Source organism: Pseudophryne corroboree, chromosome 1, assembly GCF_028390025.1.
Source record: "Pseudophryne corroboree isolate aPseCor3 chromosome 1, aPseCor3.hap2, whole genome shotgun sequence".
Lineage (NCBI taxonomy): Eukaryota > Metazoa > Chordata > Amphibia > Anura > Myobatrachidae > Pseudophryne > Pseudophryne corroboree.
The window spans coordinates 268,599,175-268,623,131 of NC_086444.1; the positions used below are offsets into that span (position 1 = coordinate 268,599,175).

At 45.1% G+C, this 23,957-nt stretch overlaps 1 long non-coding RNA gene across 1 annotated transcript in view; it reads right to left on the reverse strand.

The window, feature by feature from the left end:
• Positions 1–6,381: 6,381 nt before the first annotated feature.
• The window catches only part of LOC135064064 (uncharacterized), a 96,314-nt gene continuing 78,738 nt past the window's right edge, over positions 6,382–23,957 (reverse strand). The window contains exon 3 of the long non-coding RNA XR_010250386.1: positions 6,382–6,473. This is a non-coding gene — a long non-coding RNA (uncharacterized LOC135064064). The remainder of the gene's footprint in view (positions 6,474–23,957) is intronic.

The following is a 23,957-nucleotide window of genomic DNA, read 5'->3' on the forward strand; positions in this document are numbered from 1 at the left end:
CATGAGACATTTTTGACACATGGAAAATGACACTAACACATTTAAAACTTGTTAAAAACACACTAACCTTTTTTTTTTTTTTTTATTATCTACCTTTTTTGTAATAAATGTATAATAATATACATAGTATGGTGCAGGGTTCTCTCTACGTCTCATAACTTTTATATCCTCCAGATCATTACTGTATTTCTTATTCATGCATTGTAATCTGAATACAAAAGCTGGGGGTGTGGCCTAGCGGCAAGAGATGTGTTTACTGCCATTGGGCAATGCGGGATGACATCACTTGGGGGTGTGACTAGGTTGGAACTGACCAAAGATATTCAAGAGAAGAAAAAGTACCTAAAAGATTGCTTATACAACAAATGCATTGTGCTAACAAGTGTTCCTGTTTTTGTTTCACTGTTGTAATTCCTTAAATTTCATTAGTAGGAGCTTCTCTGAATCCCAGTAACAGGTTTCTTCTCCTGTTTTTCCCCAAATACTTTTGTATTGAAGGAAGGTAAGGTAAAAGTGATAACGCAGCACTATTGTGTCAGTAACTTACATCTCTTCGCAGTTTGTTACAAACTTTAATAAAATAGCACTGAACACTATGGGCTGATTTGCAGGCTCCGATGGTGAGTTATTGCAAACAGCACTCACGCAGAAGCCAATTTACACATTTTTGCATATGTCCTTCCTATTCTGAGTTGGATGCAGCTTGGCAGGCTCTATTATTCTGTGGAATTTCGTGCTTTGGGACGTGAACCGGGCAGTGGCAAATGAACAGCCTTGACTTGCGGGACTGTCATGGAAGTGTTGTAGGCTTGTATCAAAAGCTCAGTGCAATTCTGAATTTAGCGTATAGGGAAGGGAAGCTTGTATGTGACTGATCTCTTGCACAAAGCATGAAGTTGGTAAAGTGTGCTGGAAAGGCTATTGGCAGCTACACCCATTGACTCACAGTGGCTGATTACTGACCTCTCTCTCTCTTACCTGTGACCTTACCACCAAGCTGCATACAGCATACCTTTCCACATTGAAGTTGGGAAATCGAGATGATAACGGCGTGCTTCCAGAAAGTGGACCCATCTCTTGCTGTATGCATAGCCTTGTCCTCAATTTGAGGATGTGATGTTACCCCTAGAGACACCTGACTTCTGAAGTAATAAACGCACTCACAGCTCAATATACCTCCCAGTAATTCCAGAAGATGAAACAAAGGTACTGATGGGGAGGTGGATGTCATTGTCCACCTAGGGACAAATGACCTGGCTAATGCTGAACTTATGGCCATAAAAGATGAATTTAGGAAGTAAGGGACTGCTCTGAAGCAGGTGGCAACCACTGTAACTTTTTCAGAAGTATTTCTAGTACAGAGGGGAAGACAGAACTCATTGCATCAGAAACTTCAATATTTTGCTAAGGACATGGTGCAATGAGGAGAGATTTGGATTTATAGGCCATAGTCACACCATCTGGAAAGATAAGAGCTTATACAAAAGTGACAGCCTGCACCCATCTTCAAGGGGAACTACAATACTAACTGAACAGTTTGGATGCTTCATCAAGAACTATTTAAACTAACAGAGGGGGGCAGTGAACCAAATAGAAATAAAGCAATCTGCTCCCCCAACACAGAGGTATTGTTTCTGCAGGCAAAGGGAATAGGAAGCATATCCACAGCAACAGAAGATAATTCAGATCAAACCCAAATAAACATAGGCAGAGAGAAGAACATAGCTAGGAACAGGAAAAGCACAAACAAAACTCTAAAAGCTATGTGTGCAAATGCTAGGAGCTTAGAAAATAAAATCCCAGAACTAATGGACTGAAATAATGACAACGGATGATCTAGATATTGTGGCAAATACAGAGTCATGGTGCAATGACAATCATGACTGGGACATGGCTATACCGGGATATAGTTTATTTAGGAAGGACAGAATGGGAAAAATCGGAGGAGGGGTAGCAATGTATGTAAAAAAAAAAGCATAAATACTACCTTAATACAAAGTATTGAAGAAAAAACTGACGCCCTTTTGGTAACCACAGAAACAGGGGAGAAGTCGATTATTCGTATTGGCATGATATACAGGCCACCAGGGCAGGAAGAGGAACTGGACAAGAACCTATTGCAGGACATAACTAAAATGGCGTTAAAAGGAGAGGTAATATTCATGGGAGACTTTAATCTTCCTGATGTAAACTGGGAGGTGTCTGTTGCTAATTCCACTAGAAGTAATTAATATTTAATTTAATTTAAATTTCCTTCAGGGAGCATCCCTCCACCAAGTGGTGAGGGAGCCCACTCGGAAAGACGCAATATTAGACTTAATACTTACAAATGGAGACTGAATAGGACGTAAAAAGTGTATTAAAACCTGAGATCCAGTGATCATCAAGCAGTATGGTTCAGCATAAAGACAGATCCTGATTCATCCCATACAAAAAACAAATTTTAGGAAGGCTGATTTTGTAGGGATGGGAAAATGTGTAAGCGATTCTTTGGCAGAATGGAGGAACTTGGAAGCAGTGCAGGAGAGGTGGGAAACATTAAAAGTGTAATATTAAAGGCAACAGACCTTTGTATCAAAAGTGTTAGGTAAAACACAAGAAAAAGGAAGCCAGTGTGGTTTGCGAAAGAAGTAGCAAATATTGTGAAAGTAAAAAAGATGGCTTTTAGGAAATTTAAGCAGACACAAAATAATGAAGACAAAGAGATATATCTTGTTAGACAGAAGGAGACTAAGAAGGTAATCAGATGTGCAAAGGCACAAACTGAGGAGAAAATGGCCCTGTCAGTGGGTAAAGGAGGCAAAACTTTTTTTAGGTATATAAGCGAAAGGAGAAAAACAAAGGGTTGAATAATAAAATTAAAGACAGGAAAATGAAAAAAGTACATTTACAGAGGAGAAGGTCCTAACAGAACTCTCAAAGATGAAAGTGGACAAATCTATGGGGCCAGATGGGATACATCCAAGGATACTAAAAAAACTTAAAGAGGTGCTGGTAGCACTATTGACAGAATTATTCAACCAGTCATTAGCTACAGGAGTAATTCCAGAGGACTGGAAAAGAGCAAACATAGTCCCACTGCACAAAAGTGGAAGCAAGGAAGAGGCAAACAACTACAGACCAGTGAGTCTTACATCAGTAGTAGGGAAATTGATGGAAACACTCTTAAAAGAAAGAGTTGTAGATTACCTCAAATCCAGCAATTTACGGGATCCCAAACAGCATGGATTCACTGGGGGGAGATCATGTCAAACAAATCTTATTGACTTTTTTGACTGTGTGACTAAAGTGATGGATAAAGGTGGAGCCGTGAATATAGCTAACCTAGACTTTAGTAAGGCTTTTGACACTGAGTCCACATCGCAGACTGCTAAATAAACTTGGAAGCTTGGGATTCGATACTAGGATTATTGAATGGATAAGATCTTGGTTGGAGGATAGAAAATAGAGAGTTGTGGTAAATGGAGTGCATTCACATGAGGGAAATGTTACCAGTGGAGTACCCCAGGGATCTGTACTTGGACCAGTGCTTTTTAATATCTTTATTGTTGACATTGCAAATGGCATTAAAGGGAAAGTATGCCTTTTCGCAGATGACACAAAGGTATGCAACAGGGTAGACACACCAGGTGGGGTAAAACAAATGATTAAGGATCTAGGTAAACTAGAGGAATGGTCAAGAGTGTGGCAATTACAGTTTAATGCCAAAAAAATGCAAAATCATGCAATTGGGTCTCAAAAATCCAAAGGCTAAATATAGTATTAATGGCATTATACTGGAAACTACTGAGGAGGAAAGGGATGTAGGAGTCACTATTTCAGGTGACTTAAAGGCAGGTAAGCAATGTAACAAGGCAATGAGGAAGGCTAGTCAGATGCTTGGCTGCATTGGGAGAGGAATCAGCAGCAGCAGAAAGAAAGAAGTAATAATGCCACTGTATAGGTCATTGGTATGGCCTCTTCTTGAATACTGTGTTCAATTCTGGAGGCCATATCTTCAAAAGGATATTAATACATTAAAGACTGTACAAAGAAGTGCAACTAAAATGGCGCATGGCCTACATCACAAAACATACCCAGAAAGACTAAAAAATCTCAATATGTACAGATGGAGCCCTCCTCATCTATCCATTTAATAGGATTAAGTGAGCCAGGACAGTCAGTCTTAATCCCCTGCTGTATTGTTCTCTCTGAATTGTATTGCAGCTGAGAACAATAGATGAAAGGCTTATGCTAATAAGCCTTGGTGCACCTAGGCACAGCAGAGAAGCCTAGATGAGCGAGGCTAAATCTGTATAGTTTTGAGCAGAGAAGGGAAAGGGGGGACATGATAGAAACTGTCAAATATATCAAGGGTTTTAACAAAGTCCAGAAGGACTCCAAATGAAGAGAAGCAATAGGACACAAGCACATGCACTGAGACTGGAGGGGAAATTTGAGGAAAAATGACTTCACAGAAAGGGTAGTGGATAAGTGAAATAGCCTCCCATCAGAGGTGGTAGAGGCTAAAACAGTAGAGCAATTTAAACATGCATGGGATAGACATAAGGATGTCATTACAAAGAAATAAGGATCAAGTAAGGTTTGAGATAAAAATATGGTAAAAAACGGGCAGACTAGATGGGCCAAGTGGTTCTTATCTGCCGTCAAATTCTATGTTTCTATGACAGAACGGAGGGTCCCTTAGAATGAGAACAATCCCATCTAAATCAGGATAGTTTGGAGTATGCCGCAGTGTGGTTGCATCAGCTAATGGTTACATATTGGGAGCTAATGCCTACATAGACGGTAACACAAAATGAAGTGGGTTGTGAGGACAAGCCAGTAAAGTCTAAGGCCTTGGGGGGACAAGCAGTGATAAAAGTGGAGAAGTGAGCCAGTGGAGAAGTTGCCCATGGCAACCAATCAGCATTCATGTAACATTTTAATTTGCATACTAAAAAAGTATACAGAGCAGCTCAATGGTTGCCATGGGAAACTTCTCCACTGGCTCACTTTTGCACTTTTATCACTGCTTAGTACATGTTCCCCTTAGTATCTACTACCCGTAGCAACTAAACTAAACAATATTACTCTACAGGTGTCTTCTATATTAAAGTTCACAGGTATATTGTTGTATTAGAAGATATACATGTGTGTGCCTAATATAGTAATGGAAATCATTTGTCTTAAAGTGGAAAGGCAAAAAAAACATTGAGGAAAGAATGTCTTCTCATATGGTGTAGATTCATTTGTAATCTAAAACTCTCTGCAATTGTAGAAATATTAGGAGTCTTTATGGCAATAGTATAACAAGGTAAGAAGATGAGCTTAAATGTTACGAGATTTTCCTTACCAAACAATATAGTAATTATATGTGACTAATTATCCTGGAGTATTTGATTTAGAGACATAGATGTGGACCTCAGCAACTGGAAGTCACTTATCATTTTTTGGACTGGAAGAGCGAACTTCAATATGAATCTGTTACCTATCCCAGGCACAACTCACTGAGATTCCATCTGTCTGTCACAGAACTGAGTTTCAGTTTCCTCGTCTGTCAGGATTTCCCAGTGACCTAGCACTTCAGACTTTATAAAACACCTGACAATATCGTTTCCATTGAAAACATGGTACAATAATTGTGCACTGATTAAAGGTAATGTACAGTAGCATCCAGCTCCACATGTGTGCATATAGGGATCACATTTTCCTAAGTTATCTCGTACCTTCAGGAGTTCACAGAATTTGTATCATTATGACCTACAGTATGCTGCCAACTATGTGAACAAGAGGACTCCCTGCCATCATATAAGTGGTTGTGCCCAAAGCTTCATTATGTAACAAGGCTCCTCTTTCTCTTGCTGTCTGTTGCAATGGACCATTCCTGTCACCCCAGAATTGCCCTCTACTGCAATAAACTGACCACCTTCCTTCTCCTCAATAATAGAGAACATATGATGTGTACAGAATGAGGCATATTTGAATCAGTATCTGTAATGTGGCTCTAATGTCACATTTTTGTCCATTTAGTCTTGATCAGCAGGTTCCTCTTCCGGCACTAAATTTTGGTTTATAACTATTGCTTCCTATGGTTCTGCATAAGATTGAAATGTCAAATGTCTTGACCATTTTTTTTTTGTGGAAACTTTAAATGCAATATGTTCACAAATGGTTACATTTATGTGTCAATCACCATCAACACTTCTAATTTCCCCTCTGCCCTACCCTTCCTTTCCATAATATTGTGGATATTTGTTTAAAATGTAAATAAAATGTTCATTAAACAAAAAAAGAAGAAGGTGTAAAAGGCTTTGGGGATTATTTGGGGAATCTTGCTCGCTATCGAACCTCTGTCACTTGGCTCGTCAGTCATGCCAGTCTACTATCACCATGCCGTGGTTTCATTCTTGCACTTTATTCATAGTTCTTGGGTTACAGAACCACTGCAGTTGTCCCAAAGCATCCTGTTCCCAGTATGTAGGATAAATGACCTGCAGTTCAGAAGTAATCTGTATTTATAACTGATAATATTATTACTTTGTGATTATAACACAGTATTATATCAGAGTGAACTTTGTGCATTTTATACAGTTGATGCAACATATCATATATCTCAAACTAGCAAATAATAGCAGCAACTGGGAATAGTTTATCTGTTACTGTATTTGAACATTTACTAAATGATAACAGGACACTGATAATTAAAGCATGACAGTTGTATTGGATACCTGCCCATTTATGTATCATGTCATTTTATGTAATCTAATTTCACACACAGTTGTATAATGTATAAACAAGCCAAACCACATGTACATCCTGTGGTGTTGCATGAAGTCTTGTGATCATCATGTGATATGGAAACCATATTTGTCTTAGCAATTTTATTTTTATTGTAGCTTTCGGGTTACATGCAGATGTATGGTTAATTAAACATAATTTAAAAAATCTAACATTTATCATGTTCTCTGTAAAAAGAGCTAACCGGTTTCCTGTTCCATTATCAGAGTGAAAAGCTGTGTTTTGTGGACTAAAACAGTGAACTGGAAGGCACCAAATGTGATCTGTTAAAGCATTCAGCTAGTTACATGCTATGCGACAAACAGCACGGTTTCTCTGCCAGTCCAAGGTCCCTATATCTGAGGTACACACTATACAGTTTTAATGAAAAAGTTCATGGGGCCTAATTCAGACCTGATCGCAGCAGCAAAATTGTTCTCTAATGGGCAAAACCATGTGCACTGCAGGTGGGGCAGATATAACATGTCCAGAGAGAGTTAGATTTGGGTGGGGTGTGTTCAAACTAAAATCTAAATTGCAGTGTATATAAAATAAAGCATCCAGTATTTACTCTGCACAGAAACAAAATAACCCACCCAAATCTAACTCTCTCTGCACGTTATATCTGCCCCACCTGCAGAGCACCTAGGGGGTAATTCAGAGTTGATCGCAGCAGCAAATTTGTTAGCAGTTGGGCAAAACCATGTGCACTGCAGGTGTGGCAGATGTAACATTTGAAGAGAGAGTTAGATTTGGGCGGGTTATATTGTTTCTGTGCAGGGTAAATACTGGCTGCTTTATTTTTACACTGCAATTTATTCAGTTCAGTTTGAACACACCACACCCAAATCTAACTCTCTCTGCACATGTTATATCTGCCCCCCCCCCCCCCCCCCCCTGCAGTGCTCATGGTTTTGCCCAACTGCTAACAAATTTTCTGCTGCAATCAACTCTGAATTACCCCCATGGTTTTGCCCATTAGAGAACAATTTTCCTGCTGCGATCAGGTATGAATTAGGCCCATAGGCCCTCATTCCGAGTTGTTCGCTTGCTAGCAGATTTTAGCAGCATTGCACACGCTAGGCAGCCGCCCTCTGGGAGTTTATCTTAGCTTAGCAGAATTGCAAATGAAATATTAGCAGAATTGCGAATAGAAAATTCTTAGCAGTTTCTGAGTAGCTCGAGACTTACTCCTACACTGCGATCAGCTCAGCCCATTTCGTTCCTGGTTTGACGTCACAAACACGCCCTGCGTTTGGCCAGCCACTCCCCCGTTTCTCCAGACACTCCCGCGTTTTATTCTGGCACGCCTGCGTTTTTCCGCACACTCCCAGAAAACGGTCAGTTTCCGCCCAGAAACACCCACTTCCTGTCAATCACACTCTGATCACTTCAACGATGAAAATTCTTTGTTCGGACGTGAATAAATCTACTAAGTTTTGTGCTAAAATACTTAGCGCATGTGCACTGCGTACCATGCGCATGCGCATTTTTGCCTTAATCGCTCCGTTGCGAAAACCGGCAACAAGCGAACAACTCGGAATGACCCCCATAGATCGTTAGTCTGCAAAATTTGTACAAACTATGGTCTGAGTGGCGACTGCTGCAGACCAGACATATCATGGGGGGGTGGTTAACACATATAAACATACATGTATATTACATACAACATTACATGTATGTTTAGATTAGCTAAGGACTGACTAAGTACGAGGCCATTTAAGAGCCCCATTTTTTGTGATTGATTGTTAATGACTAAGCAGTTGCTAGGTGGTTTTCAAGGGTCCTGGTATTTTTCTCATAGGTATATTATGTCAATCCGGAGTTGTAGGCTTAGGGTAGTATATAATCCTTGGTCATGTGCCTCAGACTTCCTCTTGCCATTTTTTAGAATGCCCTCCCGCCCGGATGTTTTTTCCTCGCTTTTTTCTTCAATTTAGTTGGCTATTAACAGCCAGATTGGCGGGAAGTCGCTACCAGCCAGCAGTCAGGTAGGCATAAGTGGTCATTGTGGGGCACCCTCTTTTAGAAAGACGGCGAGTGTGTCCTTACCTTGCGGGTGGACAATAGACATTCCCCTGCGGAAACATCATTATTTGCCAAAGAGAAGAGTGGTGAGTCCAGCACAATGCAGGTAGGAGGCGGTGTTGTTGTTTAGTCCCCTCCTCAGTTTTTGTGGATACAATTTAAGTGACTGGAGCTGGCGTTTGGTAGCGACTTTTCCTTTGCCATCCTCCAACAAAAATTCTTTAGCATAAATCTAGTTTAACATCAGGTCAGCCATCAATAAATAACGTCTGACCTTTAACTCCAGCTATAGGTGCCTGTGTCATTATTTTAATGTTAAGTTGGTTTGTGTCGTTATTTTAGTGTTAAGATAGCTTAAATAAAGTGTTTTTTAGTTAATCATAATAAAATTATGGGTGCCTTATATGTGTTAATTGAGCCACTGGTCTCATTATGGTGATATATTGGGTCCTTTTGACTCATATCTTATGGTGAGTCTGCCCAATTGGATGATCAAAGCCGAGCGTTTCTGGACGTTTTTCGGATCGTTTCATCTACATTTGGACAAAACGTTCATGCTGACACACTACACCAAAAACACTGGTCAATCTCCCGATGAAATAAGGATTTTTTATGGCTGCGCTGGAAGATTTGAGTTTATTATTGATATGCACCTGTTCAAAAAAACTCAAATGGCTTCTCTTTAAAAAACACAGTTTATTACAAACAATACTCATATTTTCTGAAAAAGAGCTAGGTCTCTTGCTGTGAATTACTTGCTATGGTCTCAAAGTAATAATATCTTTTGTTTAACCACTTAACTAGCATGGTCAGATCACATGCGACTGCGCTGCCCCGCTGTGTCCCCCCAGTTTTTGATAAGGAAATTCTTTCTGCAGATGTTCATAATATAATATTTAAATATTTTTAAACTATATTAAACACAAAAAAAAACTACATGAATGGTTTGAAGTGAAAAATTGTCAAAATTGGATAAGCACTTTTAAGCAGAGTTGTAAACAAAAAATTCTAATTTGTATGTAGGCTGTAAATAATCTGCCTGTTTGCTGATATTAGTACGGCAGCTTATTTTTATTAAGATTATTCACAGCGCCTGTTTACCACAATGGTAGCCATTCCTTGGGATCCACCACCTGTTGTCCGATGGGCAGCTTAGTGTCCGTACTAAGGGGTCTATTCATGAAGCAGCGAAAAGTGTGGAGAAGTGAGCCAGGGGAGAAGTTGCCCATGGCAACCAATCAGCATTGAAGTAACATTTATAACAGAGTGGTATATCCGGCTTTAGGAATCTGCCTCAGCACAGTTCCCGTGGTGAGAGAAGTTTTAGCTGATATTACAATCACAGTAGTTCACAGAAAGGCTTCATCAATGTGGTTTGTTCTCATCCAAGAACATTATCAAGATGACACATCCGAGCAGGTGAAACAAAATCCCTGATAATGCCGGCTATCAGGGAAAATGTAATTACAATCTGAGGGCTAATTAGCTGCCGTAAATTGCAAACAGTTACTTGTATACGGGTTGGTATTGATATCCCGGCTGTTGGGATCCCAGCACCCAGATCCTGACCGCCGGAATGCCGGCAGTGGGGCAAATGCAATAGAACCCCTTGCGGGCACGGTGGCACGTGCTATTTATTCTCCCTCCAGGGGTGTTGTGGACACCCCAAGAGGGCGAATCGTCGGTATCTTGGCGGTTGGGCTCCCGGTACCGGTATGCTCAGCGCCGGGATCCTGACAGCCAGCATATCAAATGTATCCCCTTGTATACAACATCTATACACTACTATAGGAAATATGGAATAGCTGCTTTAATGGAGGTCCACGGGTGATGACTACTCCACCTCTTGTTGCACTGTGAAATACTTTCTTCTCCTTTGCAGCTAATGTAGCCTGCTTCATATCCTTATTTCTCTAACGTCCTAGTGGATGCTGGGGACTCCGAAAGGACCATGGGGAATAGCGGCTCCGCAGGAGACTGGGCACAAAGTAAAAGCTTTAGGACTAGCTGGTGTGCACTGGCTCCTCCCCCTATGACCCTCCTCCAAGCCTCAGTTAGAATTTGTGCCCGAACGAGAAGGGTGCAATCTAGGTGGCTCTCCTAAGCTGCTTAGAGTAAAAGTTTAAATAGGTTTTTTATTTTCAGTGAGACCTGCTGGCAACAGGCTCACTGCATCGAGGGACTTAGGGGAGAGAAACGAACTCACCTGCGTGCAGAGTGGATTGGGTTTCTTAGGCTACTGGACATTAGCTCCAGAGGGACGATCACAGGCCCAGCCATGGATGGGTCCCGGAGACGCGCCGCCGGCCCCCTTACAGATGCTGAAGCAAGAAGAGGTCCATAAATCGGCGGCAGAAGACTTTCCTGTCTTCATAAGGTAGCGCACAGCACTGCAGCTGTGCGCCATTGCTCTCAGCACACTTCACACTCCGGTCACTGAGGGTGCAGGACGCTGAGGGGGGGCGTCCTGGGAAGCAATGAATTTACCTTAGTTGGCGAAAAATACATCACATATAGCTCCTGGGCTATATGGATGTATTTAACCCCTGCCAGTTTTCCAGTAAAAAGCGGGAGAAGAGCCCGCCGTGAAGGGGGCGGGGCCTATCTCCTCAGCACACAGCGCCATTTTTCCCACACAGCTCCGCTGGTAGGAAGGCTCCCAGAATCTCCCCTGCATCCTGCAACTACAGAAACAGGGTAAAAAAGAGAGGGGGGCACTTGTTTGGCAAAATAACAGATATAAGCAGCTATAAGGGATAGACACTTATTGTAAGGTTGTCCCTATACATATATAGCGCTCTGGTGTGTGCTGGCAAACTCTCCCTCTGTCTCCCCAAAGGGCTAAGTGGGTCCTGTCCTCTATCAGAGCATTCCCTGTGTGTGTGCTGGGTGTCGGTACGTGTGTGTCGACATGTATGAGGAGGAAAATGATGTGGAGGCGGAGCAGAGTGTCTGTAACAGTGATGTCACCCCCTAGGGGGTCGACACCTGAGTGGATGTACTGTTGAAAATTACGTGACAGTGTCAGCTCTATATAAAAAAACAGTGGTTGACATGAGACAGCCGGCTACTCAGCTTGTGCCTGTCCAGACGTCTCATAGGCCGTCAGGCAGATGGCAGATACAGACGCCGACACGGATACTGACTCCTGTGTCGACGGTGAAGAGACAACCGTGATTTCCAGTAGGGCCACACGTTACATGATTGAGACAATGGAAAATGTTTTATACATTTCTGATAATACGAGTACCACCAAAAAAGGGGTATTATGTTCGGTGAGGGAAAAACTACCTGTAGTTTTCCTGAATCTGAGAAATAAAATGTGTGATGATGCGTGGGTTTCCCCCCGATAACAATTAATAATTTCTTAAAAAGTATTGGCTGCATACCCTTTCCCGCCAGAGGTTAGGATGCATTGGGAAACACCCCCTAGGGGGGATAAGGCGCTCACACGCTTGTAAGAACAAGGGCTCTACCCTCTCATGAGATGGCCGCCCTTAAGGATCCTGCTGATAGAAAGCAGGAGGGTATCCAAAAAAAGGTATTTACACACATACCGGTGTTATACTGCGACCAGCTATTGCCTCAGCCTGGAGGGAACAGTTGGAGGTCGGTGTAGCACTATCTCAGATAGTGTTGCGGCAGCACGATTGGATTCTCAATATTCCAAAATCGCAGCTGGTTCCGTCGACGTGTCTTATGTTCCTAGGGATGATCCTGGACACAGTCCAGAAAAAGGTGTTTCTCCCGGAGGAGAAAGCCAGGGAGTTATCCGAGCTAGTCAGGAACCTCCTCAAACCGAGCCAAGTCTCAGTGCATCAATGCACAAGGGTTCTGGGTAAAATGGGGGCTTCCTACGAAGCAATCCCATTCGGCAGATTCCACGCAAGAACTTTCCAGTGGGACCTGCTGGACAAATGGTCCGGGTCGCATCTTCAGATGCATCAGCGGATAACCCTGTCACCAAGGACAAGGGTGTCCCTCCTGTGGTGGTTGCAGAGTGCTCATCTTCTAGAGGGCCGCAGATTCGGCATTCAGGACTGGGTCCTGGTAACCACGGATGCCAGCCTGCGAGGCTGGGGAGCAGTCACACAGGGAAGGAATATCCAGGACTTATGGTCAAGCCTGGAGACATCACTTCACATAAATATCCTGAAGCTAAGGGACATTTACAATGCTCTAAGCTTAGCAAGACCTTTGCTTCAAGGACAGCCGGTGTTGATCCAGTCGGACAACATCACGGCAGTCACCCACGTAAACAGACAGGGTGGCACAAGAAGCAGAAGGGCAATGACAGAAGCTGCAAGGATTCTTCGCTGGGCGGAAAATCATGGGATAGCACTGTCAGCAGTATTCATTCCAGGAGTGGACAACTGGGAAGCAGACTTCCTCAGCACGACCTCCACCCGGGGAGAGTGGGGACTTCACCCAGAAGTCTTCCACAGGATTATAAACCGTTGGGAAAAACTCGACAGGTATTGCGCCAGGTCCAGGGACCCTCAGGCAATAGCTGTAGACGCTCTGGTAACACCGTGGGTGTACCAGTCAGGGTATGTGTTTCCTCCTCTGCCTCTCATACCCAAGGTACTGAGATTGATAAGATGGTGAGGAGTAAGCACTATATTCGTGGCTCCGGATTGGCCAAGAAGGACTTGGTAACCGGAACTTCAAGAGATGCTCACGGAGGATCCGTGGCCTCTACCTCTAAGAAGGGACCTGCTCCAGCAAGGACCCTGTCTGTTCCAAGACTTACCGCGGCTGCGTTTGACGGCATGGCGGTTGAACGCCGGATCCTGAAGGAAAAAGGGCATTCCGGATGAAGTCATCCCTATCCTGATCAAAGCCAGGAAGGATGTAACCGCAAAAACATTATCACCGCAATTGGCGAAAATATGTTGCGTGGTGCGAGGCCAGTAAGGCCCGACGGTGGAAATTCGACTGGGTCGATTCCTACATTTCTTGCAAACAGGAGTGTCTATGGGCCTGAAATTGGGGTCCATTAAGGTTCAAATTTCGGCCCTGTCAATTTTCTTCCAAAAAGAACTAGCTTCAGTCCCTGAAGTTCAGACGTTTGTAAAAGGGGTACTGCATATACAGCCTCCTTTTGTGCCTCCAGTGGCACTTGGGATCTCAATGTAGTTTTTTTTTTGGATTCCAAAAGTCACATTGGTTTGAACCACTTAAATCTGTGGAGTTAAAATATCTCACATGGAAAGTGGTCATGCTGTTGGTCCTGGCCTGGGCCAGGCGCGTGTCACAATTGGCGGCTTTATCCTGTAAAAGCCCTTATCTGATTTTCCATTCAGACAGGGCGGAATTGAGGACTCGTCCTCAATTTCTCCCTAAGGTGTTTTCAGCATTTCACTTAAACCAACCTATGTGGTGCCTGCGGCTACTAGGGACTTGGAGGATTCCAAGTTGCTGGACGTAGTCAGGGCCCTGAAAATATATGTTTCCAGGACGGCTGGAGTCAGAAAATCTGACTCGCTGTTTATCCTGTATGCACCCAACAAGCTGGGTGCTCCTGCTTCTAAGCAGACGATTGCTCGTTGGATTTGTAGTACAATTCAGCTTGCACATTCTGTGGCAGGCCTGCCACAGCCAAAATCTGTAAAAGCCCATTCCACACGGAAAGTGGGCTCATCTTGGTCGGCTGCCCGAGGGGTCTCGGCTTTACAACTTTGCCGAGCAGCTACTTGGTCAGGGGCAAACACGTTTGCTAAATTCTACAAATTTGATACCCTGGCTGAGGAGGACCTGGAGTTCTCTCATTCGGTGCTGCAGAGTCATCCGCACTCTCCCGCCCGTTTGGGAGCTTTGGTATAATCCCCATGGTCCTTTCGGAGTCCCCAGCATCCACTAGGACGTTAGAGAAAATAAGAATTTACTTACCGATAATTCTATTTCTCATAGTCCGTAGTGGATGCTGGGCGCCCATCCCAAGTGCGGATTGTCTGCATTACTTGTACATAGTTATTGTTACAAAAATCGGGTTATTGTTGTTGTGAGCCATCTTTTCAGAGGCTCCTTCTGTTATCATGCTGTTAACTGGGTTCAGATCACAAGTTGTACGGTGTGATTGGTGTGGCTGGTAATGAGTCTTACCCGGGATTCAAAATCCTTCCTTATTGTGTACGCTCGTCCGGGCACAGTATCCTAACTGAGGCTTGGAGGAGGGTCATAGGGGGAGGAGCCAGTGCACACCAGCTAGTCCTAAAGCTTTTACTTTGTGCCCAGTCTCCTGCGGAGCCGCTATTCCCCATGGTCCTTTCGGAGTCCCCAGCATCCACTACGGACTATGAGAAATAGAATTATCGGTAAGTAAATTCTTATTTTAACTTCATCCTTCCTTTCCTCTGCTGCTGCTGCTACTCTATTGTGCATGCCCTCTATTCCAACTTCATCCTACTCCTTCTCTGCAGCTGTCGCGTCCTGCAGCATGCCCTCCACCTCACTTCATCCTTCTCTTCTGCAGCTAATGCAAACTACTGCACCCTCTTCACCTCAGCTTTATCCTCTACTCTGCAGCTGATGCCTCCTGCTGCACTCCCAACACCTCAACTTCCTCATCTGACGCTCCCTACTGTACTTCTCCGTGGACACAACCGACTCCATTGTGGCCTTTTTTTCTGGCTAGTCATTCTGTGAAAAATAAGACCTGAATATTTACGTGGGTTTTTTTTTGTATTTTTGCATCGAATATGTATTAGTTTATTAATTCCAGTTTCTTCCTGTGTGTATACAGTATATTGATATCTATATTGCTACATATCATCATTTGATGATTTGACAATTAAGGTAAGTATGGTGTTGACTGACATCATAATGATAAACTTTTTCTGCAGCATCCATGCACTGGATAAAGAGCTGCACTTATCTTAAAATACATGTAACTCAAAAGATACCCATGTAAGCAACAAGTTTGCAGCTAAATGTTAAGTGGTAAATGTTCAAGCAGCAAGATTGTAGCTTACTGTAAAGGAGGCATATAATGAGCAAAATCATAAAATGCAGACATCTGGGGAACTCATTTTTCCTAATTTCCATAACTCTCTTTTCCACTGGATGACTGAAGAGAGGTGCGAAACTGACAGGTGATTCCTCCCTCAGCATACAGTGCAACACAAATTAATATAATTACATGACTTCTGTCTTCTGTTAAATATATTACCACTTAAGTGGGCAGTTGTACCTAATGTTACAATTTATCACTAATGCTTACATACAGTAAGTATATATAGAAGGAAACAAAGTTTTTAAATCCATTTCTGAAAATTGTTGTTCTTATATTGTCCACAAGGTGGTGCTCAAGCATTTGCTATAGTTCTGTGCATACTTTATATTGCTATTTTATTTGTACAGCTTTAATACTGTATATCCTTCACTGTGCACAATTCTATTACAAAGTTACAATTTGCTAATAGTTTAGCTACTGCAGATGTTTCCTCATACACTGAGTATCTTTACTCCATGCAGCACAAAATGCCCGGCGTGACCGGGACACCGCAGGACGAGCAGCATACCATGTTTTTCTTTAAATTTTGCATCTTATATTGTGCATACATTATACAATTACTAGCCCAATCTGCTGATTATAGGTGGATCGGCTGATAAGTGCATAATGTGTAGTCACAACTGAATCGTCTGGCATGTCCAACAGATCCAATCATTTCTGAGCTGTAAGTAAGCCGCATCTGGCCGAGCTGTTCCTTCATTGGGGAGGAATGGGGAAATGTCTCCTTTCCAGGGGAAAAAAGTAGATACAGTATCATGCGCCATACACTGTGAGGCATCTCACAGTGTATGGCCACGATATCTGCAGGGTGCAGTGCTGTAACTAGATATTTCTCTGACGTCCTAGTGGATGCTGGGACTCCGTCAGGACCATGGGATTAGCGGCTCCGCAGGAGACAGGGCACAAAAATAAAAGCTTTAGGACTAGGTGGTGTGCACTGGCTCCTCCCCCTATGACCCTCCTCCAAGCCTCAGTTAGGTTTTTGTGCCCGTCCGAGCAGGGTGCAATCTAGGTGGCTCTCCTAAAGAGCTGCTTAGAAAAAGTTATTAGGTTTTTTATTTTCAGTGAGTCCTGCTGGCAACAGGCTCACTGCAACGAGGGACTTAGGGGAGAAGAAGTGAACTCACCTGCGTGCAGGATGGATTGGCTTCTTAGGCTACTGGACACCATTAGCTCCAGAGGGATCGAACACAGGCCCAGCCATGGAGTCCGGTCCCGGAGCCGCGCCGCCGACCCCCTTGCAGATGCCGAAAAGTGAAGAGGTCCAGAAACCGGCGGCAGAAGACTTTTCAGTCTTCATGAGGTAGCGCACAGCACTGCAGCTGTGCGCCATTGTTGTCAGCACACTTCACACCAGCGGTCACTGAGGGTGCAGGGCGCTGGGGGGGGGCGCCCTGGGCAGCAATGATAATACCTTGTTCTGGCTAAAAATACATCACATATAGCCCCTGGGGCTATATGGATGTATTTAACCCCTGCCAGGTCTCACAAACACCGGGAGAAGAGCCCGCTGAAATAGGGGGCGGGGCCTATCTCCTCAGCACACAGCGCCATTTTCCTGCACAGCTCCGCTGCGAGGAAGGCTCCCAGGACTCTCCCCTGCACTGCACTACAGAAACAGGGTAAAAAAAACAGAGAGGGGGGGCACTTTTTTGGCGATATTGATATATTAAGCTGCTATAAAGGAAACAACACTTCTGTAGGGTTGTTCCTATATATTTATAGCGCTCGGGTGTGTGCTGGCAAACTCTCCCTCTGTCTCCCCAAAGGGCTAGTGGGGTCCTGTCTTCGATAAGAGCATTCCCTGTGTGTCGGTACGTGTGTGTCGACATGTATGAGGACGATGTTGGTGTGGAGGCGGAGCAATTGCCGGTAATGGTGATGTCACCCCCTAGGGAGTCGACACCGGAATGGATGGCTTTGTTTATGGAATTACGTGATAATGTCAGCACGTTACAAAAATCAGTTGACGACACGAGACGGCCGGCAAACCAGTTAGTACCTGTCCAGGCGTCTCAGACACCGTCAGGGGCTGTAAAACGCCCTTTACCTCAGTCGGTCGACACAGACCCAGACACGGACACCGAATCTAGTGTCGACGGTGAAGAAACAAACGTATTTTCCAGTAGGGCCACACGTTATATGATCACGGCAATGAAGGAGGCTTTGCATATCTCTGATACTGCAAGTACCACAAAAAGGGGTATTATGTGGGGTCTGAAAAAACTACCTGTAGTTTTTCCTGAATCAGGGGAATTAAATGAAGTGTGTGATGAAGCGTGGGTTAACCCCGATAGAAAACTGCTAATTTCAAAGAAGTTATTGGCATTATATCCTTTCCCGCCAGAGGTTAGGGCGCGCTGGGAAACACCCCCTAGGGTGGATAAGGCACTCACACGCTTATCAAAACAAGTGGCGTTACCGTCTCCTGAAACGGCCGCCCTCAAGGATCCAGCTGATAGGAGGCTGGAAACTACCCTGAAAAGTATATACACTCATACTGGTGTTATACTGCGACCAGCCATCGCCTCAGCATGGATGTGCAGTGCTGGGGTGGTTTGGTCGGATTCCCTGACTGAAAATATTGATACCCTGGATAGGGACAGTATTTTATTGACTATAGAGCAATTAAAGGATGCTTTTCTTTATATGCGAGATGCTCAGAGGGATATTTGCACTCTGGCATCGAGAGTAAGTGCGATGTCCATATCTGCCAGAAGAAGTTTATGGACGCGACAGTGGTCAGGTGATGTGGATTCCAAACGGCATATGGAAGTATTGCCGTATAAAGGGGAGGAATTATTTGGGGTCGGTCTATCGGATTTGGTGGCCACGGCAACAGCCGGGAAATCCACCTTTTTACCTCAGGTCCCCTCCCAACAGAAAAAGACACCGTCTTTTCAGCCGCAGTCCTTTCGTTCCTATAAGAACAAGCGGGCAAAAGGACAGTCATATCTGCCCCGAGGCAAAGGAAAGGGTAAGAGAGTGCACCAAGCAGCTCCCTCCCAGGAGCAGAAGCCCTCCCCGGCTTCTGCAAAGCCCTCAGCATGACGTTGGGGCTTTACAAGCGGACTCAGGGGCGGTGGGGGGTCGACTCAAGAATTTCAGCGCACAGTGGGCTCACTCACAGGTGGACCCCTGGATCCTGCAGGTAGTATCTCAGGGTTACAGGTTGGAATTCGAGAAGTCTCCCCCTCGCCGGTTCCTAAAGTCTGCTCTGCCAACGTCTCCCTCAGACAGGGCGACGGTATTGGAAGCCATTCACAAGCTGTATTCTCAGCAGGTGATAGTCAAGGTACCCCTCCTACAACAGGGAAAGGGGTATTATTCCACACTATTTGTGGTACCGAAGCCGGACGGCTCGGTAAGACCTATTCTAAATCTGAAATCTTTGAACCTGTACATACAAAAATTCAAGTTCAAGATGGAGTCACTCAGAGCAGTGATAGCGAATCTGGAAGAAGGGGACTTTATGCTTACCTGCATGTCCCAATTTGCCCTTCACATCAAGGGTACCTCAGGTTCGTGGTGCAAAACTGTCATTATCAGTTTCAGACGCTGCCGTTTGGATTGTCCACGGCACCTCGGGTCTTTACCAAGGTAATGGCCGAAATGATGTTTCTTCTGCGAAGAAAAGGCGTATTAATTATCCCTTACTTGGACGATCTCCTGATAAGGGCAAGGTCCAGAGAACAGCTGGAGGACGTAGTAGCACTAACCCAAGTAGTGCTGCAACAGCACGGGTGGATTCTGAATTTTCCAAAATCTCAATTGACCCCGACGACACGTCTGCTGTTCCTGGGAATGATTCTGGACACGGTTCAGAAAAAGGTGTTTCTTCCGGAGGAGAAAGCCAGGGAGTTATCCGAACTTGTCAGGAACCTCCTAAAACCAGGAAAAGTGTCTGTGCATCAATGCACAAGAGTCCTGGGAAAAATGGTGGCTTCTTACGAAGCGATTCCATTCGGCAGATTCCACGCACGAACTTTTCAGTGGGATCTGCTGGACAAATGGTCCGGATCGCATCTGCAGATGCATCAGCGGATAACTTTGTCTCCACGGACAAGGGTGTCTCTTCTGTGGTGGTTGCAGAGTGCTCATCTGTTAGAGGGCCGCAGATTCGGCATACAGGACTGGGTCCTGGTGACCACGGATGCCAGTCTGAGAGGCTGGGGAGCGGTCACACAGGGAAGAAACTTCCAGGGAGTGTGGTCAAGCCTGGAGATGTCTCTTCACATAAATATACTAGAGCTAAGAGTGATTTACAATGCTCTAAGCCTGGCAAAACCCCTGCTTCAGGGTCAGCCGGTGTTGATCCAGTCGGACAACATCACGGCAGTCGCCCACGTAAACAGAGACACGATCTACACCCGGGAGAGTGGGGACTTCATCCAGAAGTCTTCCACATGATTGTGAACCGTTGGGAAAAACCAAAGGTGGATATGATGGCGTCCCGCCTCAACAAAAAACTGGACAGGTATTGCGCCAGGTCAAGAGACCCTCAGGCAATAGCTGTGGACGCTCTGGTAACACCGTGGGTGTTCCAGTCAGTGTATGTGTTTCCTCCTCTGCCTCTCATACCAAAAGTACTGAGAATTATACGGCAAAGGGGAGTAAGAACGATACTCGTGGCTCCGGATTGGCCAAGAAGAACTTGGTACCCGGAACTTCAGGAGATGCTCACGGAAGATCCGTGGCCTCTACCTCTAAGACGGGACCTGCTTCAGCAGGGACCGTGTCTATTCCAAGACTTACCGCGGCTGCGTTTGACGGCATGGCGGTTGAACGCCGAATTCTAAGGGAAAAAGGCATTCCGGAAGAGGTCATCCCTACCCTGGTAAAAGCCAGGAAGGAGGTGACTGCACAACATTATCACCGCATTTGGAGAAAATATGTTGCGTGGTGTGAGGCCAGGAAGGCCCCGACGGAGGAATTTCAACTGGGTCGATTCCTACATTTCCTGCAAACAGGATTGTCTATGGGCCTCAAATTAGGGTCCATTAAGGTTCAAATTTCGGCCCTGTCGATTTTCTTCCAGAAAGAATTGGCTTCAGTTCCTGAAGTCCAGACTTTTGTAAAAGGAGAACTACATATACAGCCCCCGGTTGTACCCCCAGTGGCTCCGTGGGATCTTAATGTAGTTTTGGATTTTCTCAAATCCCATTGGTTTGAGCCACTCAAATCGGTGGATTTGAAATATCTTACATGGAAAGTAACCATGCTACTGGCCCTGGCTTCAGCCAGGAGAGTGTCAGAATTGGCGGCTTTATCGTATAAAAGCCCATATCTGATTTTCCATTCGGACAGGGCAGAACTGCGGACGCGTCCTCAGTTTCTGCCTAAGGTGGTTTCAGCATTTCACCTGAACCAGCCTATTGTGGTGCCTGCGGCTACTAGCGATTTGGAGGATTCCAAGTTGCTGGACGTTGTCAGGGCATTGAAAATATATATTTCAAGGACGGCTGGAGTCAGAAAATCTGACTCACTGTTTATACTGTATGCACCCAACAAGCTGGGTGCTCCTGCTTCTAAGCAGACGATTGCTCGTTGGATTTGTAGCACAATTCAACTTGCACATTCTGTGGCAGGCCTGCCACAGCCTAAATCTATCAAGGCCCATTCCACAAGGAAGGTGGGCTCATCTTGGGCGGCTGCCCGAGGGGTCTCGGCATTACAACTCTGCCGAGCAGCTACGTGGTCGGGGGAGAACACGTTTGTAAAATTCTACAAATTTGATACCCTGGCTAAAGAGGACCTGGAGTTCTCTCATTCGGTGCTGCAGAGTCATCCGCACTCTCCCGCCCGTTTGGGAGCTTTGGTATAATCCCCATGGTCCTGACGGAGTCCCAGCATCCACTAGGACGTCAGAGAAAATAAGATTTTACTTACCGATAAATCTATTTCTCGTAGTCCGTAGTGGATGCTGGGCGCCCATCCCAAGTGCGGATTGTCTGCAATACTTGTACATAGTTATTGTTACAAAAAAATCGGGTTGTTGTGAGCCGTCTGTTCAGAGGCTCCTACGTTTGTCATACTGTTAACTGGGTTCAGATCACAGGTTGTACGGTGTGATTGGTGTGGCTGGTATGAGTCTTACCCGGGATTCAAAATCCTTCCTTATTGTGTACGCTCGTCCGGGCACAGTATCCTAACTGAGGCTTGGAGGAGGGTCATAGGGGGAGGAGCCAGTGCACACCACCTAGTCCTAAAGCTTTTATTTTTGTGCCCTGTCTCCTGCGGAGCCGCTAATCCCATGGTCCTGACGGAGTCCCAGCATCCACTACGGACTACGAGAAATAGATTTATCGGTAAGTAAAATCTTATTTTTAGCGCTGTGTGCAAGATAGGGCATCAGCGCCCACCCTGTATGTAGAAAAGGGGCAGTGCGCGCCGTAGGCACGTGCAAAAAGTGTATGGCCATGGCTTCATAGGGAAGGGGTGTGGCCACAAAATAATACCAATTCATATTACATATTATAGTAGTCTCCATTATTCAAATTACGCCACACAGTAGCGCCACTACACCAGGTACAGCCCCTCTTACACATTACGGCGGACAGATTCCCATTTTTACACATTATGGCAGTGTCCCCTTTATACACATTACGGCATACAGCGCCCCCCTTTTTACACATTACAGCAAACAGCGTCCCCTTTTTACACATTACGGCAGATAGTCCCCCTTTTTACACATTACGGCAGACAGTGTCCCCCTTTTTACACATTACAGCAGACAGCGTCCCCTTTTTACACATTACGGCAGATAGTCCCCCTTTTTACACATTACGGCAGATAGTCCCCCTTTTTACACATTACGGCAGGCAGTCCCCCTTTTTGCACATTACGGCAGATAGTCCCCCTTTTTACACATTACGGCAGACAGCGTCACCTTTTTACACATTACGGCAGACTTCGTCCCCTTTTTACACATTACGGCAGACAGCGTCCCCTTTTTACACATTACAGCAGATAGTCCCCCTTTTCTCTGACGTCCTAGTGGATGCTGGGAACTCCGTAAGGACCATGGGGAATAGCGGCTCCGCAGGAGACTGGGCACAACTAAAGAAAGCTTTAGGACTACCTGGTGTGCACTGGCTCCTCCCACCATGACCCTCCTCCAGACCTCAGTTAGAATCTTGTGCCCAGCTGAGCTGGATGCACACTAGGGGCTCTCCTGAGCTCCTAGAAAAAGAAAGTTTATTTTAGGTTTTTTATTTTCAGTGAGATCTGCTGGCAACAGACTCACTGCTACGAGGGACTAAGGGGAGAAGAAGCGAACCTACCTGCTTGCAGCTAGCTTGGGCTTCTTAGGCTACTGGACACCATTAGCTCCAGAGGGATCGAACACAGGGCCCGACCTCGATCGTCCGGTCCCGGAGCCGCGCCGCCGTCCCCCTTACAGAGCCAGAAGCAAGAAGATGGTCCGGAAAATCGGCGGCAGAAGACTTCGGTCTTCAACAAGGTAGTGCACAGCACTGCAGCTGTGCGCCATTGCTCCTCATGCACCCCTCACACTCCGGTCACTGATGGGTGCAGGGCGCTGGGGGGGGCGCCCTGAGCAGCAATATTAACACTTTGTCCTGCAAAATAACACAATATATAGTCCTAGAGGCTATATATGTGTAAAATACCCCTGCCAGGATCCATAAAAAAGTGGGAGAAAGTCCGCCGAAAAAAGGGGCGGGGCTATCTCCCTCAGCACACTGGCGCCATTTTCTCTTTACAGTGCAGCTGGAAGACAGCTCCCCAGGCTCTCCCCTGTAGTTTTCAGGCTCAAAGGGTTAAAAAGAGAGGGGGGGCACTAAATTTAGGCGCAAATATGTGTATTATTGCAGCTATAAGGGAAAAATCACTGTGGGTAGTGTAAATCCCTGCATTATATAGCGCTCTGGTGTGTGCTGGCATACTCTCTCTCTGTCTCCCCAAAGGACTTTGTGGGGTCCTGTCCTCAGTCAGAGCATTCCCTGTGTGTGTGCGGTGTGTCGGTACGGCTGTGTCGACATGGTTGATGAGGAGGCTTATGTGGAGGCGGAGCAGATGCCGATAAATGTGATGTCGCCCCCTGTGGGGCCGACACCAGAGTGGATGGATAGGTGGAAGGTATTAACCGACAGTGTCAACTCCTTACATAAAAGGCTGGATGACGTAACAGCTG